Source organism: Chlamydotis macqueenii, chromosome 2 (assembly GCF_036417535.1).
Source record: "Chlamydotis macqueenii isolate bChlMac1 chromosome 2, bChlMac1.mat, whole genome shotgun sequence".
Classification (NCBI taxonomy): domain Eukaryota; kingdom Metazoa; phylum Chordata; class Aves; order Otidiformes; family Otididae; genus Chlamydotis; species Chlamydotis macqueenii.
The window spans coordinates 38,108,853-38,128,602 of record NC_141557.1 but is presented as its reverse complement, the minus strand read 5'-3'; the positions used below and the strand labels follow the sequence as shown (position 1 = coordinate 38,128,602).

The following is a 19,750-nucleotide window of genomic DNA, read 5'->3' as shown; positions in this document are numbered from 1 at the left end:
AATTTCTTTTGAAGGGAAAGGGTATTGGGGGTGGAAGAACAGAGAACAGCAAAATTAACCTAGTTTCTTTTCTTTGTTTCCAGTCTCTTTCCCTCCTCCTGCTTCATTAAGTGTCTTTAGTTTAATGTATGTTGAAAGAATAGTGAAGTTAAGACTTACTGAGAACAACTGGCAAAGCATTGGGATTTTTTCATGTTCTCAATCTTCCAAGGAGGAGCATGGTTTTAGGACTAGTGTGCCATGGGAAACATGAAGACTCTTTTGGAAAGTACGTGCTGCTGTCCCTGTTTTGTTAGCTGCAAGATGTGGCTTTCCTAAACATTTCCATTTAGAAGTTTAAATTAAATTGTTATCTGCATTTTCTTCCTAGTAATTTCTTTCAACATTAGAGTTACTGCAGTTATTGGGAACCTTCTACTAGCATACGTTATGACACTGAATTCTTGCTTTCCTGCATCCTCTGTGGTATGTATGCATCTACACAAGAAAGGAAAGCCCTTCATTCATATTTTGAAGACTATTTTCTGTAAGTAATTTTCAAGAAGTCTGGCAGATAGTCTGCCTTTGCCACGGTATTGATTTAGATTAGTCCCCGTGCAGATTTCAGAAAGGTCTAGTATGGATTCTTCAGACAAAGTCAACAGTCGGCATGAGGATGTCGTCACCTTTGCTAAAATATGGACAGTTTCTTTCCTATTTCTACTTACTGATACTCTCTAGTCCATGTAGTCAAGTTACTTTCTCTCTTACTTTTCAAGAAAAATGACCTTTATATCTTGTGTCATGTTATACCAATCTTAACATAATCTTATATTCTCTTTTGTAAATTATTTCAGTAACGTATTCATATCTTCAATTTTTTTGTTTCCTCTGATGTAATTTTCTTCACGTTTACAGTAAGTCTGCCTTTTGATTTCAGCTAGTCCAAATACTTAAATGGGGAGACACGCTTTTCCCATTCTCTGTGCTCTGTTCAATTAATTTATAAGTCAGGAAAAACTTATAGAGACTGTTCTGCAGTGTAACTTGTTGTGAACTAATATCACAGCAGTATGAATAATGAGAAAATCATTGTGCTGCACTGGTACAAAATACATTGTCATCACCTCTGTTTTTAGAACTTATATAGAGAAACGGGAAAAAAAAATATTTTCTATTTCTTTTGCTATATTAACATTATTTAGCCATTGTCTGGGGATGTTTCTGTTGTTTCAGTAAGAATTTCCAAGATTAGTATGTGAAATATATTGATCTTTCTAAGCAAACCAGTCACTGATTGAATCCAGCTGTGCCAGAATTGGGTTGTTGTGGTATCTGAGCAATGTATTTGTTATTACTTGAGCACAAGCCTATAGTCTCATTGTAGTAAGTTCTCTGCAAATAGACATATTCATTGTTTTATTATTTGAAGACTTTGGTTTGTTTAAGGGGAAAATGCAGGAAGGAGGATACAAAAAGCAAAGGAAGGCAATAGGAAAGCAGGATAGCAAGGAAAAGTAGTAAAGATGCTGTGCTAAAAGCTGTATATAAAAGATGCTGATAGTTGCTTTTGAATTCTGAGTTGGCTACTGTTCTTTGTTTAGTCAGTGCAGCTTTTTTGGTTAATTTGTTAACACCTATAGAAATCAGAAAGAGCAGTGGTTATGACAAATGGACTATGTAATCTGAAAATTGTATTTTGTCACATGTTTTAGTCACAAAACCTAGTTGAAATCAATTGTCCAAACAGTCACTTAACATATTAATAAGTAATACAGGAATACTCTAAGCCCTCTTGAATTAGATATATTACATCTTGTTACAAAATTTAATGCCAGGCTTAATAACTCAAAGTATGCTCTAGAATAAAAATATATTTATATGCTAGTATATTGCAACTAGGATACTAATCCAAATAAAAAGATTTCCAGAATTATTTAGTTGGAACTGTTTTATGTGTTCATGTGTAGATAATTGTATTTTATTTAATTTCTTAGAAAGAAATCCCAAAATTTATTCATTCAAAGTAAGTGATTTTTCATCATTTATTTCTAAATGCAATTTAATTTGTTTTGACAACAGTGGTCAGATTACAGGAGCTATTTGGGTACTTACCTGCAAAATCACTGTCTTCTAGGACTTTTTTTTTTTTTTTTTTTTTTTAAAGTGTGTCTAGATGGTTGAGTTCTCAGTGGAAGCACTGTAGAACTAAAGTAAAGTACCAGCTTTTCAAAAAGGAAAGATAGTGTTTCAAATTCAACACTACTAACCTTGCATATTTTAATAGAAAAAAAAAATTTTAAAATAGCGGTGTGTCCCATAGTTATGTTAATAGAGTTTAATTATCTCACAGTAGTTGAAAAATTTTCCATAAACATATTTTCAAGATAGATTTTTCATTATTTTTTCAATTTAATTTTTCTTCTTGCTTTACAAGTGCATTTTGAAACAGTTGAAAAAGAGGTAATAAAAGATAGATGTCTGATCAGTTGCTGGAATTTGATTTGTTACATTTTTCGTAGACCCATAGCATTTAACATTTTTAGTGTGTTAGTAGCGTGCTATTGAACCTTGTACATTTTTTTTGTCTATTAATAATCAATTAACCATTTTCTAGAAAATACAGCTAACAATATCAAGTTACCGAAATTTCTAAAATACACATTTTTAAGAAGTTCAGTCACAGGAGGAGGAATTTAAAATAATGCTGAGAAATAGTGAAGAAATGCAGGTTGATATAAATTTCAGGTTGGATACTGAAGAAGATTTCATAATACTCAGGTTGTTAGACCTTGAAATTGTTTTCCAGATAGTAAAACTTCAGCAGTTATGTCTTTTAAATCTATATAGCACTCTCTTTACCATTACTGACTTCTTAAAAATAAATTGAACAACATGGAATTTTCTTACATGTTGTTTCCATCTCTCCTGTTACGTGATTACCTAAAATACTTATTTGACTTGAAAAAAATAATAGTTTCAGTCACTTGACTTTTTGTTATATGGAAATTTCCATAAGAAATCCAGTGCCTTAGGTTACTCTGTCTCTTTAGGTCAAACTAAAAATTATAACTGTTTCTAGCATTTTTTCATCAAGCATCTTTATTCTCCATCCAAAGGTCAGTTCCGGAACTTGGGTACCAGGACTGCTACTTTGACTTCCTTGTTGCTGCTGGTGGCTGGGACTTACCCCGATGCTACTTGACTGTTGAACGTACGGAGCAAATAATTCTGAGGACAACCGTCTCCTTTGTTTTTGAACACCTGCCACTACGTGAGTTAAATTTTCTATGTTTTTTTAAAGAAAAATCATTTGCCTCATGTTCGCTGATGTGATAGTTACACTTTTAGATTTATACTGCGTACATACTGCTTATGATATGTTTCCTGTAGTTTTCAAAAAATGACTTGAAATATACTTTCTGTAAAATAACTTATTTTACAAACATAGGTGCTTTTCTCCCCATTTTACTGTGTTAAATTTTAAAAGATGAGTGAAAATATTGACTGTAATATTCACTTTTAAAAGTGACAGATAACTGTATCAAAGTCTGCTTTCCACAGGACTGGTGAAAAATAGATGGCGTCAGTGGGAGCTTTTCTTTGCTTTCTCCCATAATATGTCCTAAGTCCTGACCTGGAGGGGCAATTCGCTATCTAATTCAAACCTCTCCTTACATTAACAACATGGCAGTGTTTAGTAATGATACAGTGTTTGCTGTTAAAGACTTGCCAATTTTGCCTTAAATAGCTAGATTATATTACCTCAATTTGCCATATTCCCTCTGTTTAGTTTGGAATTACCTTGCAAATGTTAAGATGATACTATTGAATTGTATAAAGGAATTAGAAAGTTGAAATCCTAGCAATAGATTTAAAGTACTAGTATTGGTCTACAGAAAAACACCAGTTCAAGCAATTAGATGTCAGGAAACTCATTTTAATAGGAACAATTTTTTGCTTTTACTGACTTCCATCAGTGACTTTAATTAGTTATTTTTCCTTCATACTGCTCTGGATAATTTAAAACCCTTTCTGAAGTGATTTTGTAAGACTTATATGTGCTTGTGTTTTTGTATGTATAGTTTCTGTACCTTTTAAGTGTAGTTAGTTTTTTTCCAGTGTTGCAATAAAGTACAGAACGCTATGCAGTACATTAGAGCCTATGCATCAGAACAATTTTCATGCCTGACTCAATTCTTAATGTAAATTAGTAGGAACATTGGTTATCCATTTGAGAAATTGAGTTGGTATAAAAATAAAAATGCACTTATGGTGTGTGGTGCTTTGTGTATCATCTTGGGAGTGTTTTGCTGTTTATCTGTCACTTGCATTAGAAAAAGCAGTCACTGGCTGCAGGTGACATTAAAAATTAAAGGTTAACCTCAATTTCTTTACTGACCAGACGTGGGGCAGAAAGTTCTTCTGGATGTGTGCCTGAATTTTGGAACTGTCAGAAAGAGTTGAGAAATAAAGACTTGTGCTTTTGGTGGCTTACTCTTTTTGTGTTTTCATGCTGGTTATATGATTTCAGCATTTTTAAGTGTTTAGACCACTTGTTATAGCTGTCCAACTTTGTGAAATTAAAAAATGATATGGTAATACTATTGTAAATAATTATAATGAACTCATTGTACTGATCTACATAATTTTGGGAATGTCTTCTTACTTAGAAAAACTAATAAAACCAGCTTTTTTCCTATTACTAGAGAAAACGTGTCTTTCAAAAACAAGTTAAAATTGATGTTGAAAATTGCTGTAGCAGCTTTTGAATGTTCTGGTTAGCTCAATATACATTTAATATAAAACAAGATTTATACACTCATGAGCAAGCCTGAGAAGTTTTTCTTTAAGTATTAAGCCTTTTGACAAAGTTGGCTTCTGCCTCATGGTGAGTTCAGACTGAGCCAAATTCGGCGGCTTAGTGCTTCCCTCCCTCTCTCACTCCAAGTGTTGGAGGCAGCATGCAGACCAGTGAAGACTAGCTTCAGGCAGCAGGGGCTTCCATGTAACCTGCCAGATATCTTTCGTTTGCAAAGTGGGTATTACGGGTGTTATTGTTCAGTGGTAGACTAGGCTATGGACAAGTCTTTGATACTTGAGATGCAAACTCGAAGCTGTGGCTGCTGCTCTTCCATTTCAACTCTTCATTTTGCTTACCTGTGCAATAACATAGTATGCATATAATCAATAGATCTGCTGCTTCTTGTTGGCAACTGAATGAAAATTGTTTTAAAATTATGTATCCATGTGCTTGCTTCATAGTAAGCTTGGCGAAGTTGTTTCAGGTATGCTGTAGGTTTTTCAGACTTTGAATTAAATCTTCTTAAGAATTCTTTGGCTGGAAAGTAATAATGCTGATTTCCTGTGTTTTACTTATTCTTCGTAATTTGTTAAACCTATATTTAAGACCAATAATTTTTCTGAAGAAAAGATATTTTTAAATGCCATTTTTTAAATTCTCCTGTATTTCTCTCTGCTTGAAATTATTCCAGTCTTCTCCAAGCTTGGAGTTTCCCTTAACACTTCTGAATTTCTGGGGTTTCAGATGTTTTTATGTCGACATAATAGTGAAACTGGTTAAACAAGTTTCACTACTGAAATAATTCATAAGGAAACTGAGGTACTATATGGCTTTAAACATAGTTCCTTTGACTTAAGGAGTAATTAATTACATATAATAGTTGATAATTGTTGGCTTGTACCCTGGCTCTAAAGTCTTCATTTTATAAACTGGGTTATGAAGCTTCAGGAAACATGAACTGTGATTAAGTACTACAGGTAGTGGTTATAATTGGAAATGCAGTAGTTTCTAAAAAAGAAATCTTTAAGTGAATTTATGTCTTTTCTTACAGGCTCTAGAATAGGTGGCATTTTATCATTTGTCAATTAGTTCCTTTAAGTTCAAATAAACTTCTGTATGAGTCTAAAAAGCACTATCTGTTGATTTGCAATCGTGTTACAGATGGCATCTTTTCTTAAACACTATGGTAATCTGTGGTTTGTGGAGCAACTAAATTACCTGTTTGGTACACTGTTACGCAGCTCATAGAGGTCATCACACATCTGTACGAGCAGAACATTTTAAGTCTTTCAGAAAAAAAAAAAAACAACACACATTTGTCACAATGGTTCTGTTGTTGCTATTCCTTCAGTGTGGGTGGTCCATATGCCTGCGTTTAATTTATGGCTGTTTTGCAGAGATCAGCTATAGAAAGCAATATCCAGAAACAAAGGACTTTTTTTTCTCAGATGTAGCGAAACTTGCAGGACTTGCAGCTTCAAAGGATGGAAGAACAGGTGCAGAATTGAGAGTTATTTTGCAAAGCACTAAAATGAAGTTGTATCAATTCCTCACAAGGGTACCTAATATTACTCAGGACTACTGATTCTTATAGCTTTGTTTTCAGTAGCTGTTAGTGTGTCCTGGTGAAGAGCAACATTACTGTGTGTTATTAGCCCGTTCTCTTCAGACATCCTTTCTTCTCTCGTGGTACCACGTCAGGATTTATCCACTTTTTGTAGCTGGTCCTCGTCTGACGAAATTGATGCTGCTTCACTTCCTTCTTAGTTGAAATGGCTTCTGGCAGTGATCTCTGTCCGCTGCATCTCCCTTGCCCCTGCCCCCTGGCAGGCTGCCCTATTTGCCACCTAGGCCTCATTTTGGGCAGTGTGGTTCTGAAGCTTGAGCTGGGCTTGAACAAAGTCCAGCCAGGTCAGGCAGAGCTTTTTACATTGTACTTGGTGCCTGCTTTATAGTGCATTTTCATTTTAAACAGCCTTGCAAGTTGGAAATCATGGTACTCAGGAAGAACTTACTGTCATCTTTCAGTACTTAAAGAGGGCTTATAAGAAAGATGGAGAAATTTTACCAGGGCCTGTAGGGATAGGATAAAGGGTCATGGTTTTAAACTAACAGATGGTAATTTTAGATGAGGTGTGAGGACAATAGTCTTTACAGCAAGGGTGATGAGACAATGGAACAGGTTGCCTAGAGAAGTTGTGGTTGTCCCATCACTGGAAGTGTTTAAGGCCAGTTTGCGGCTTTGAGCGACCTTATCTAATGGAAGATGTCCCTGCTCGTAGTATGGGGGTTGAACTAGGTGATCTTTAGAGGTCCTTTCTAACCCGAAACATTCTATGATTCTACTTGAGGACAGCAACATCTTGTCTTTTTTTGTTAGCTGCTTACTGTATGTCTCTTATATAGTTTCATTGTTATGTCTTCTCTTCTGCATTTTGAGGACTTTCAAACTTCTTCAGAAGCATCGCACTAGTAGGAAGTGGTATTGCTTGAACCCAGCCAGAAGACTGTTATTTGTGTTTTTTTTCAGTAAGGAACAACTGCTAACTTAGGTGATCGTAAGTGCGGATCAGAATTTGTTAAAGTTATTTGTTGAAGTTATTCTTAAAGGATTAAACACGACAGCCTTAAGTGTTTCTGCATCAAGAAAACCATGGGAGGGAGAAACTGTTGGGTTACTAGTGGTGTGTATTTAAACACAAGATTGTGATGGTATTTTGGTACGTTTGAAGTGACCCTGTTTCCATGGATGTGACCGTCACAGGTAGTTGTATCTCATGTGTTCAAAGCTGTCATAACGTTCCAGTAAAGTTTTAAGGAAAAAAAATTCCTAAAAAATTGACTGCAACTTCCCTTGGAGAGGAAGGGATGCTGTATCGTGGATATCCTTGGCTCTCGTTCTTTTTCTTCTCCTCCTCCCCAAGAAATACTGTGGGGCTTCCAGAATGCTTTGCTTCTAGGACAAATTCGTAAGGAAGTTCGTAGAATTGTAGTGCTTTTTACTCTTAAGTTATACTGATTTGAATGTCTGAGCATGTCCTGAATGATACTGACAGGTACCACGGTGCCGTTGGAGTCCAGTATTAGGGACTGTATCTCCAGTGCAAGTAGCAGCATCGCTCATTGTGTTGTGACTGGCCAGCATTTGTAATTAGATGGAAAACAGATGAATAAAGCCAAATTAAAGTGACAGTGATGACCAACTGCCTACTAATTTAAGACCCTACACACATTGCTGAGTGCTGTTTATTCAGTGAACTTGTATATTAAATATATAACTTTAAACATTTCTTTAAAGTAATAAGAGCCATGATGGTGAGAAGTTGTTCTTTATTATCAGTGTTCTATTATATTTAAATAAATTAATGTGGAACTTTGTAGAACTTGGAACTTTCTAAGCAGCTTCAACTTTTATTAAAGGTTACGCTGAGTGATGTAGAGTACGTGACTTCATATGAAAGACTTTCTTTGAGAGCATAATGTTTCTACAGGTTTACAGTTTTTAAAGGAGAGTTAAAATCTTGCCATCCACTTTTGCAGTATTTTTTTCTCAATGTTATGTGTCTGATCCTGTAAGATCTTTTCTAATAAACATTAATTTAGTAAGCATTGATTCTGATACAGATGGTTGAACTAGATTTGGGAGAAATGGATGAATGTTGTTTTATTATTTTTCAGGAGCATGCATGCCTTGCAATATTGAGGTAATATAAATGCACAATCAGAAGGTTGGTTTTATCTTGAAACTCACCTTATTTCTCTTATTTTCAAGGAAGTTGTAGATCAGTTGCAAAAATTTCTCTGTATTATAAATATTGTTCAAACTTTTTCTTGGGACATTAATCTAGGTTGTTTTAAAATCCCAGAAATATACTCTATAGTGGCATCCAAGCTGGAGCCAAGAAAAAAGTTGTCATTCTCACGTAACTGCATTTGGCAGAGGGAAGAGGGGAGTAGAGGGGACAAAAGGAAGAAAATGCTTATCTCTTTAGGTCAATGTATTCTTCCCATAAAACATAACAACAGAAAGTAGATCAAGATGCTCTTGCTTGGAGACACTCATGCCATTTGACAGGAAAGTGATTTTAATGAATTTAAAATCCAGAAGCAACAGTATTTCTTCCGTGAGTAAATGGTAGGGAGACCTTAATTACACAGTGCTCTTGAAAGCACAGATTGTACTTAGTTTCTTTTTTGGTTGTTTAGACTTGACTTTGTAAAGTATTTAAGTTAAAGGAAATACAAGGGTACTTTTTTGAATTTTCATACTGTTACTGAGTTTTCTCAATATGAATATGAATACTTGAAATAAACAGGAATTTAGTTGAGGTTTGTTTTTTTTAAAACGAGCAGAAAAGTAATACAGTATCCCCTATTGGATTTTGGCTTAAAATCCTTTAAAAAGGCATTTACTTTATAAATGTGAGTTTTGACAAAAGCAAGAGAAATGAATAAATGTTTAAGTTGTGAATCAGTATCTAGTTATTTCTAATCAGGATTTTGTACTCCAGTTGAGGGTATTTTGTAGTGTGAAACTTTGTTCCAGATGAATAGTGACCAACTAGATAAACAGTGACCAACTAATTATGTATCTGTATTTGTTTCATATATTAAATGCATTTTGCTGAATGAATTTTCTGTTATTTTTGTGCACGAAAACTATAGATATGACAGTTGCATGGATTTGTAACATTTTGGGGGGAAACAATCATGTTTTCATTTTATTTCAGTGTTTAGATGTTAGCAAAGAAATGTGATAGACGAGCATAAATATAAAAACATTCTCACACAAAATCTTTTTGTCATTTTGAAAGATAATATATTATAATACATCATTAAAAGAATGAACTATTTCATATCAAAAAGAAAGTTCTAGTATTCACCACGTTTCTTTATTCATGATATGAGTTTATTTTCACTACACAAGGATCTGCCTTGTGCTCCTAGATTCTTTGAAAAGAAAATGTGACCAATGTAGCTTTTGTAACTTATCTGATACTAGTCTTCTGATATAATGCTTTCTTGAATATATCATTAATGGGCAAATTTAAAATGCAAGAACCTGGAACACGGAAGACTTAACGTGCAGACTTCTTCGAAGAACTATGATAAAAGCTGTATACAAGACTTTGTCAGTATTCGAATAGTTTTCAGCATCTTGTTTCTTGTGACTATTTTAATTTTTTTTATTAATGTTGAAGTTAGTTTAACGTTTCAGTATTTTGCCTGCAGCAAATATTAGGGAGTGATATTAAATTGACTTCACTGTTTCCCATACGAACGATCTCTGTGAGTTTGGGAAGGTTTCCTCAACTTCCCTGAGAGTTTTGCCGTTAAAAGTCCAACAGAATAACTGTCCCTTTTCACGGTGTTTGAAGGATGCTGAGAGGAAGGAATTCCTGCTTGGTAGCCATAATTCGCACTGGTACAACAGTGATACCTCTACTGACTTCCCTTTTGCCAGGCGTTCAGCAGAAACTTAGGAAATTTAGGACTTCACACAGAAAATAACTTGATTCAAGTAATTGTGGAAAGGGGGTTAGTACTTAATGGAAGAAACATTTAATGGTTTGGGTCATCATCCAAGTCCATACATTCTCCAATTGCAAAAGAGGAATGTAAACTTTAAGTCCTTTTAGATTTATTTTTATTACATGGTACAAAGGTAAGAATGACCAGAAAAGTCATTGTTCTTTTAAAGAGTTTCTCTTTGAATGTATACACAGTCCTTGCATTTCAAATTGAGTCTTCTAATTATTACATGTTGAAGAACTTGAAAAATTACATACATAAGCAGCAATTTCATTATACTCAGGGGTGACCTGACTTGTCCTCCATGCCCAATTTTGCTTCCTTAAGATGAGTAACATTGCTTCATTCACATAGTTGTTTTCAAGTATCAGGGAATCACCTCTTTAAAAATAACATATGTATCTGACAGTGTGGTAGTTTGAGAGCTGTTTCATTACATATATTTACATTTAGTTTGAAAATGTCATACTAAGCTCTTAGCAAACACAATAAAGTTCCTTGTTTCAAAATAAGTCAGAATATTTGGACCAATTTGATTTGACAGTTTTTCATTCTGGAAGCATAGATTATTTTTTTTTTTTACTCAGATTTACGTGTTAAATGATTGAAGGAAATACCTAGCTGACCATCTCATAAAAATCACGACAAAGTGTACGTAGATAAACGCAGTTTTTGTGTTGTAAGTATATATGTGTTAAGATAGGTATGAGGGGTGAATATTCTTCTTAACTGAAAAGTTTGTTTTCCATTCTAAGGATTGTTAAAAATCATTCTACCCATTTGGTGGAGCAATAGCTTAGTTAATGAAAATTGGTATTTTGGAGTTTTTCATTCTTGTGTAACATCTGTAAACATGCTCCAAAACTCTACGTGCAGTCTTGTAATTATCATAGTGTTTCCATGGTGTTTTGTCAATGAATAGAAAAAATATTATTTATACAGAATGTGGAAAAAATTAGTTCTCGTCAGCAATATGGTTATTTGATTTTGGTGCAGTTAAAATATAAGCGATCAATGTGAAATCTGGTTTTCATTACCTTCTTACAAACCTCTGTAGGTTTTATGCACTCTGAGTGAGCAGTGGGATATAGTCCAGTACCTTACCTATGCAGGAGTAAGATCAATTTAGAAACAAAGCTTTTTTTCCTTTTACAGAAGATGTGTACCTCTCTGAGATCTTTTATATTTCATTGGTGTTTTCTCTCCATGTAATGTACATAGGAAGTTAATGATGGAAGAGTAGTAAAGTATTCATTGAAACTGAGAATTATAGTATTTGCAAATGTAAAATCATAATTTACATAAATGTTATAGTCAAGAACATTATGAATGTAAATATGCCTTCATCTATTCTCAGTCTTATAATGCCATTCGTTGTCCAGTGGGAAATGAAGAGTGATGTTGAGACTGCCGTTTAACCTATTATAGCAGCCTAAAAAAATTAAATAGCCTTGATGCAAGTATGAGGTGGGAAAAGAGTATTCATCTCCATTAAGTAACATAACAACTGTAGTAAGAATAACAGGCTGGTGGGTGTGCATTAAGCAGTGAAATCCCTAAATTTGGACTCTTAATTATAAGCACAAGGACAATTGCCTCCCACATACTTAAACTGTTATGGGTTTTTCAGACAGAAAATATGCTTCATGGTTCTTCAGGCACCAAATATGGATTTTCTTGTGCATCCTTCTTCATCTGATACATGATTCCTTCTCCCCTGCTACTAAATGAGGGCCTAATACAAAAAAAAAAGCTGAGTTTTCCTTAGTGAGATAAGAGCTTTAGGAATTTTTCTAGATCACAGAATCATAGAATGGTTAGAGTTGGAAGGGACCTTCAAAGGTCATCTAGTCCAGCCCCCCTGCAAGGAGCAGGGACATCCCCAACCAGATCAGGTTGCTCAGAGCCTCATCCAACCTGGCCTTGAATGTTTCCAGGGATGGGGCATCTACCAGCTCTCTGGGCAACATGTTCCAGTGTTCTACAACTTGCATAGTAAAAAAAATTTTTCCTAATATCCAATCTAAATCTACCTCCCTCTATTTTAAAACCATTATGCCTTGTCCTATCGCAACAGGCCTTACTGAACAGCCTCTCCCCATCTTTCTTGTAGGTCCCCTTGAGGTATTGGAAGACCGCTATCAGGTCTCCCCGGAGCCTCCTCTTCTCCAGGCTGAACAGCCCCAACTCTCTCAGCCTGTCCTCATAGGAGAGGTGCTCCAGCCCTTTTATCATCTTCGTGGCCCTCCTCTGGACCTTCTCCAACTGGTCCATGTCCTTCTTATGTTGGGGGCTCTAGAACTGGACACAGTACTCCAGGTGGGGTCTCACCAGGGCAGAGTAGAGGGGCAGAATCACCTCCCTCGACCTGCTATGCTGAGGAAGTCCTACCCATTTTATGATGCCGTAAGCAGGTGTTGCACCATTATATTCAGATCATTTGGAGCAATTACTTTAGCTTTGATTTTTGTGTCATTGTTTCAGCTACATATTAATATTACATAGACCTGTGGATGACCAGTGATTGCACCACATACGTCACTCTTTCTTCAATTCTTGATGGCGTATTTTTTTTAAAGATAGATAATATACTTACACTCTTTCCTAAAATTATTTTTTATCTTACATTAGGTGAAGTAATTTTTTCGTATTGAGTAATTGGTGAAAATTATGATCCATGGAATCATAAATGGCAACAGAGCTGGTCTGTAAAACTGTCTTATAAAGTTAATTGTGTATTGTTGTTTAATATTAGACTGCTTTCAGTACCAAAGAGATCATTTTGGTTATTTAGCCATTCCATCTTTTACATAATACAGGGTTAATATTTAATTATTATTTTAAAAATCAAAATCATTACTTCACCTTTAGTTTGATTTTTAGGATACAAAAGGAGATGCATTATGTCCCTAGCTAACCTGATGTAATAAATAAGATGGTGTATTTCTAGACCATGTTTGTCTATTTTGTTTTGCAGTAATTGTCTTACTGCCCTTTTCTCTGCTTAATTCGAGAGTTATTGACTATTACATCTTTTCCACATGTAGTAAGTTAGAGATCTCAATCAAGTAATCTCTAATCTTATAATAAATAAGCAAAATATACTGATCTTGTATCTCTGTCTCTCACACACCTAAAACCAAGCAGATTTTCCTGATTGTAATTCTTGTAACTCCTTTTTTGACCCTTTTAATTTCAACTTCCTTTTAAATTAAAGATACTAGTCCTGGTTACGGCATTCCAGTGATGCCATATGTGCAGATAATTTCATGTCCTTAGTATTACCATATATTTCCCTGTAATGCACCCAGGGATTGTTTTTAGCTTCTTAGCTACAGTGACATAGTAAGAGAGAGGGAAAAAAAAAAATGGAGTTGGTTATTTACTATAACTTCTAAGTTCTTTAGGGATTCACTGCTTTCTGGGATATAATCTTCCATTTTATGTGGCCTGTCTTGTATGGTCTTAATGCTCTTAAGGTAAATAAATAAAAACAATGTAATTTCTACTCTGAGATTTACTTAACTTACGCAGCATATTGGAAGGATTTTTACTTATTTTGGTCATCATAGAGCTTCAGCTTTTCTCGTAACAGTGAAGAGTCAGTCACCAGATTTTGTATGTATTTTATGTGATTGATATGTTAAAAGAGACAAGAAAGGGGACTTCACAAAGTATTAGAGCGTTAATACAGCACAAAGGCGACTTACAATGTGTTTAGCTTTTGCTGATACGTAATGATACGGCAAAAAAGCACTCTTCTACAAGGCTGCTTTTAAGATCCAAGGGAACCAGAGGAATTGTTAAGGATAACAGATAGCATATCTTGGATTAATTTTTTAAAATTTGTTTTTAGGAGTAGAAGCACAAAAATCCTGTCTTAATCTTTCTCTTTCTTTTAGCTATGCTGCTTATTTAGCTTTTAGTAACTTGTAATTTAAGATCACAGTTATTAGGTGTATTTCTGCATTTTATATATCGCTCCCAGATGCTACAGTATTAGTTTTTATCACTGCATATTTTATGAAATGTCAGCCTTCTGTTGGCTGTTCACGCAGCATTGTTAGTGATCAAAGCCACAACATAAAGGAGAGGAATCTAAACAGTTGGCTTATCTTTGTCCTTCATTGTGACACAATACCATAAAATTACTTTACTATATAAAAGGCAAGCAAAGCTTCATGTAGCACACTCTGAAAAGGTGAACTTTTTGTTAGGTTCAACAAAACAGATAAACTCTTATCAGCGATATTTTGTATAAGGAAAGTAAAGCTAGTAATGTTATCTTTTCAGTGTGGAAAAAGTTTTCATGTTTTGCTGCCTTTTTAAAGCTAATAGTAATTTTATATTAAGAAGCTATTATAAATCTATTCATTAAAACTTTTTGAAATAGGAGAAATGTCATACCCTTTAGAGTAATCTGTGTGGTGTGTTTCGAAGCTTCTCTGACATACAACTAGTCAAGGCATGCTGTATCATTTAAAGAGTGATAATTGGGAAGATAATAGTCTTTACATTATGAAAACTGCTCATGATTTTCAAGAATACTTGGCTTTTATTTTGATTTTTCATGTGTGAGTTTATTTTAAGTTTTATCTACATTTCTGGTTAAAAGTATCAGAACAAATATCAGTCAACCTTAATTTTTCTGCTTGCCTAAATGAGTTGTGTATCAGAACTGAAGTAATAAAGTAGGAAAAACTACAAGCTCTAGAGATATTCTATAGGAATAAAAATCTTGAATGATTTTGATCAGCTGTTGTGTATGCCCTGCACAGCAGTTGGTTCAATCAATTTTATGTTTTGGGATGGTTTTATTAAAACGAGCTGCTGCTTTCAGTAAATCATTGTAAAGATGCTAGCTTTGTATATGCTTTTGAGAGACCTACAGCTTACCAGTGCAGTCTCTCAATAGAAACATACTTAAGCCTGCTCACCAAGAGGCTGGACTCAATTAGTGACCCCCTTAAAATTTGAACTGTTTATCAGGACAGAACAGAAAAAATAAAATATATATATATTTTTTTTCTCGTTTTATGATAGTGGTGGAGAAAGTAAAAGTAAAAGTGATTAATATTATGGAGCTCAAAGGCAGGCATAGTAGTAATCAAAACTCTGGACAGTATCTCTTAGAAAAGCTGATGATGTACACAGCTTGATAGAACGTGTTTGTCTTTCCAACTCCTGGTATCATCATGCTTTTTAGTAAGTTGTATGCACCTATTCTCTCGCAGAGTGTGAACATATTTTGATAGATGTTTCAGAGATTTTGAACAAACTCACAATGCCATACAGAAAAATATCACTGTTATTGAGATGGCCATATTAATCCATTTTTGCTTAAAATCTGGCACTGGAAGAGGTCATTCCCATGTACATTCAGAGGTTTTATTACTTCTTTCTTGATATGCTTTGGAAATACAGCAGGTAGAAAACAAACTTCTGTCAAGTGAGTTAAGGTTGAAGATGTTTAGTATATCAGAAGCATTAATTAATTATTTTAAATTAATTAATTTTGAGAAGTGAAAGAAACAAAAAATTCTGACCATAATAAGTAGTTAATCCATCAGCTATCTGACAGTAGTGCTCAGTGCCCGTCATTGCTCCTGTATGAATATGGCATCATACAGAGTCGGTGTAACTTTCTCCTTCTCCTCAGCCTTGCTACCAGCATCAAGTTTATGATCCTTGTTCTACCCCTCACAACTGAAAGGGTTGAACATTGAAAGCTACAGACCTATTCCCCATCTTTCTCAAATAACACCTTTTCATAATCTGTTTCTGTTCTGATTTATTGAAGAAGTAGGTCTCCTATTGTACCTTTTCATCCACTGTTTACCTGAGAAGGTGAATTTTTACATGTCTTACATCCAGTGGGATTCTGGTTTGCTGAGGAAGACACAAAAAATCTCCAACCTGACCTTGCTGTGACGAAGAATTTGGAGTCACCAGAAAGATTGTTGTGCCTATAGCAAGCTTACTGTCCACAGCAGGAAGAGCTATTCTCCTGGGAAAGATGTATGAGGTTGTATAAGCAGTCCTGAGAATCAGGAGGCTGAGTATGTTGTCACTTTTCCTTGCAAGTCCATAAGAAATGTAGGTGAACATGGAGAGAAGGCAGAAAGGAATGATGCAGTCTTTAAAGACAGTGGAGTGATTTTTCCTCTGCCAGTCTTAGTACCATCATCAAAAGTTTCAAAAGTCTGTAGCTGGAGGATAAGCATTTTGTTCATGGCTCCTTTTTATTTGTATGTCTAAGACTACTTCAAACACCTGATAAGATAAAGAGATCCTAAAGACACTTCACAAGCTGTGGATATAGAAAACTTATCAAAGCAGGTTCTCATATCTTTACACTGGTGAGTCTCTTTGACTGCCTGACCAACCAGTCATGCATTCGTAATGAAATACACAGCTTTCACATACCCTGTATGTGCAAACCTGATATACACCAGTTGCACAGTGACCAAAGTCAAGTCACGTCACATCTTGATGAAGCATAATACATAGTTTGAAAGATGTGATACTTGTTTCTGTGATTGGTGCACAGTTTCAATCTTTGCGTGAAGAGATAGTAAAAAGATGGGATGATAGCTCTTTGTTGATATACTGGATATAATCAAGGTAGCTTGGTGCCTTTTAACTTGATATTCTTCAGTCTTGATACTCACTCACATAACTGATATGCTTTGGAAACTTAATTTCACTTTACAGATACTTTGTATGTGCATATGCTCAAAATATTTTGTAGATTGGTCCTACAATTTGTGAGCATGCAACCTTATTTCCATAGAAAAAACTTTTGTGACCACCTTCCCCAGCTGGTTGCAAAGGCATTTTTTGCTAAGTAAATGAATGCAGCGGTTTATTGAGCTTGCAGGCAATGCTAGCACCAGCAAAACCAAAGGCTTTTCAGCCCTTTGTTAATGTGCAGTTATCCTCAAATCTCTAACCTGAGAGTTATAAATGTAACTGACAGATGAAATTGAGTCAAATTCATAGTCAGAAATTTCTTAATAAGATGTAAATTGTTAGTTTGGACTTGATTCCCTATTGATAAAAATTGTATTTCTGAAATGTAGCTATATTAGTTTACGCAAGGGATATCACAGTGCTTTTACCTACGGGATGTAGTAGTCAGATTGCTGTTCTGTGCTGCAGAGAGCTCAGCGAAGGTGAGAAGTGCTTATAAACAAAATTGTGTACAAGAGATGTTGTATTGCAGCCACATTTTTAAGGACTTCATGTTGACCCCATCCTCTCTTATTAGCAACATGCTAAATTATTTTGAAATGTTTGCATTTCCATTTTTTGTGAGTATGTGTCTCTGAACTGCTAGGATTGGCAAAGGGAAAAGTCAGTGAACTTCTTAGGAAGCTGTCTTCAGTATATATTTTTGTTTAATATGCAGGTTAGTATTAATGATGAGCACCATGGGAACTGCGTGTTGGCTCCCCTGAAAGAATTAAGATGCTTTCATGGTAACAGTAGAATAATTCAGATCTTTTCAGACCAGTGGAATTTGCAGTAATGCAGTTCTAGTGCTAGTTCATAAAACCTTGCAAATTTGTATCCAGCTCACATAAGCAAAGGGGTTGATATCCTCTCTGTTCTGTCTGAGGAATAGGAGCTTGCTGGTCAAGTCTTTCACCAAAGTGAGACACGCAGGATCGGAAAGTAGGCCCACGCCTCTGGGATTTGTGAAGAAGCTATCGACAGGGTCCTTTAGCGTTGTTACTAAAGGAACAACCTCGCCAGCCAAAAGACGATTTTGCAGCACAGATGTGCTTTTTTTTGGAGCAAGATTGTGAGGATTAATGTTTGGTTTTGATACATTAATAAATCCCAGTTTACACTTCTTGGAAATCTACATTTCTAAGGTAGTAATGGTAATGTTCTTTGTGTGAAAAACATGCAAAGGTAAAGAGGATGGGATGTTTAGAAAGTTTGAAAGAGCCTTCAAGTGCTTCTGTTTGGAGCATGTAAACAGAATGCTGAAGATATATGAGTATTTCAGAAGTTCTGACGGTATTAAATGTCCACTTTGCTCGCAGAATGCATGCTGCTAAGCTCTTCCATGTAAATACTGGCAAAGACCCAGGTTTCAGTTTCATTGAAGTCCACCCCAACTGAAATAACTGTAGTCGTGAGGTTGCAGTATTTATATATTCATCAGGTGCGCTTTTAGTCATGATATTAAAATGTAGCAAATTGCTGTTCTGATATGAATGGACAGTTCATATTCCTAATTTTTATTATACTCTGAAAGGATTCCTATTACAACTTGAGGTTCAATATTTTTTAAGAGTGTCTGAAGAAATTTAACATGTCCAACTTCTGATTTGGGAACCATAAAGGCAAATTGTTCTGACGTGTCTGAGGTTGCAAAGGGGCTAAAGAGAGGAAAGATGAATGTTCCTTGCATTTAGCTGATGAGCCATTCACGTCAGTTAAAGAACTGGTTGCTTAAAGGTGGGAGATGCACCACCTTTAGGGCTCCTTGTTGGATCACCTGCCAGTCAGTGGTGTACTGTGGCTGTGTGGGGAATGTGATTGCCTTTCTAACCGTCCTGATTTTGGCAGGGATGGAGTTAATTTTCCTCTCAGTAGCTGGTGTGTTTTGGATTTTGTGTGTGAAGAATGTTGATAAAACACCCTGATGATTTGAGTTGTTGTGAATGAGGCCAAGGACACTGACCTGCTTTCCAGGTCTTGCTGATTTGCAGATGCAGGAAGCTGGGAGAAAGACAGACAGGATAATTGACCCAAACTGGCCAAAGAGAGTATTCCATGCCATAAACGTCATGCTCAGTATGTAAGTGGGGGTTGGCCAGGGCGGGTATCTGCCTTCCTGGTATCCATCCTTTTCTCTTGTTTGCTGTCATCGTTCCCTCTACCTTGCTGGCTCCCTTTTGCTCCTTTGCTTGCCGCTCAGTTTTGTTTCCATGATCGCTGCTTGGGACAGGCTGTATTGGTCATTGGGACATCGGGTGGTGAGAAAATGTACATTGTTCGTTTTGTATATTTTAATATCCTTATATACTCCTGTTATTGTAGTTTTCCCTTGTTATTTTAGTAAATTGTCTTCATCTCAGCCCACGAGTTTTCCTTCCTTCCCAGTTCTTTCCCCCATCCCATGGGGGAGGGGGAGAGTGAGTGAGAAACTGTGTGGTAATTTGGGCTAAACCATCACACTAACTTTGCTTCTCATGAAACCTGTAGGGAGAAGGGGCTGAGAGAAGATAGTTAAAGCTAACAGTGATAGGCAATGATCGTGTCTTTTGCTTACTGGTGAGCTGGCAAATGAGGAACATGTCTCTCTTTGTAGTGGCTAAAATGGGATGAGCTCAGGAAGATCTGAACTTTAGACATGAGAGACTTTGAGACCCAGTAGGGCACACATGGGTCTGTTTGGGCTTGGACAGGGAGGCCATG

General features: G+C 35.7%; 1 protein-coding gene across 4 annotated transcripts in view; it reads left to right on the top strand.

Moving 5' to 3' along the window:
- TBC1D5 (TBC1 domain family member 5) overlaps positions 1–19,750 on the top strand; it is a 325,821-nt gene that overhangs the window by 62,424 nt on the left and 243,647 nt on the right. For 2 of the 4 annotated variants that reach the window (XM_086742637.1, XM_086742635.1), the window contains exon 3: positions 3,099–3,253. The exons of the other annotated variants lie outside the window; for them this stretch is intronic. The gene's annotated coding sequence lies outside the window, so the exon portion shown is untranslated. The remainder of the gene's footprint in view (positions 1–3,098; positions 3,254–19,750) is intronic. 4 annotated transcript variants of the gene reach the window in all.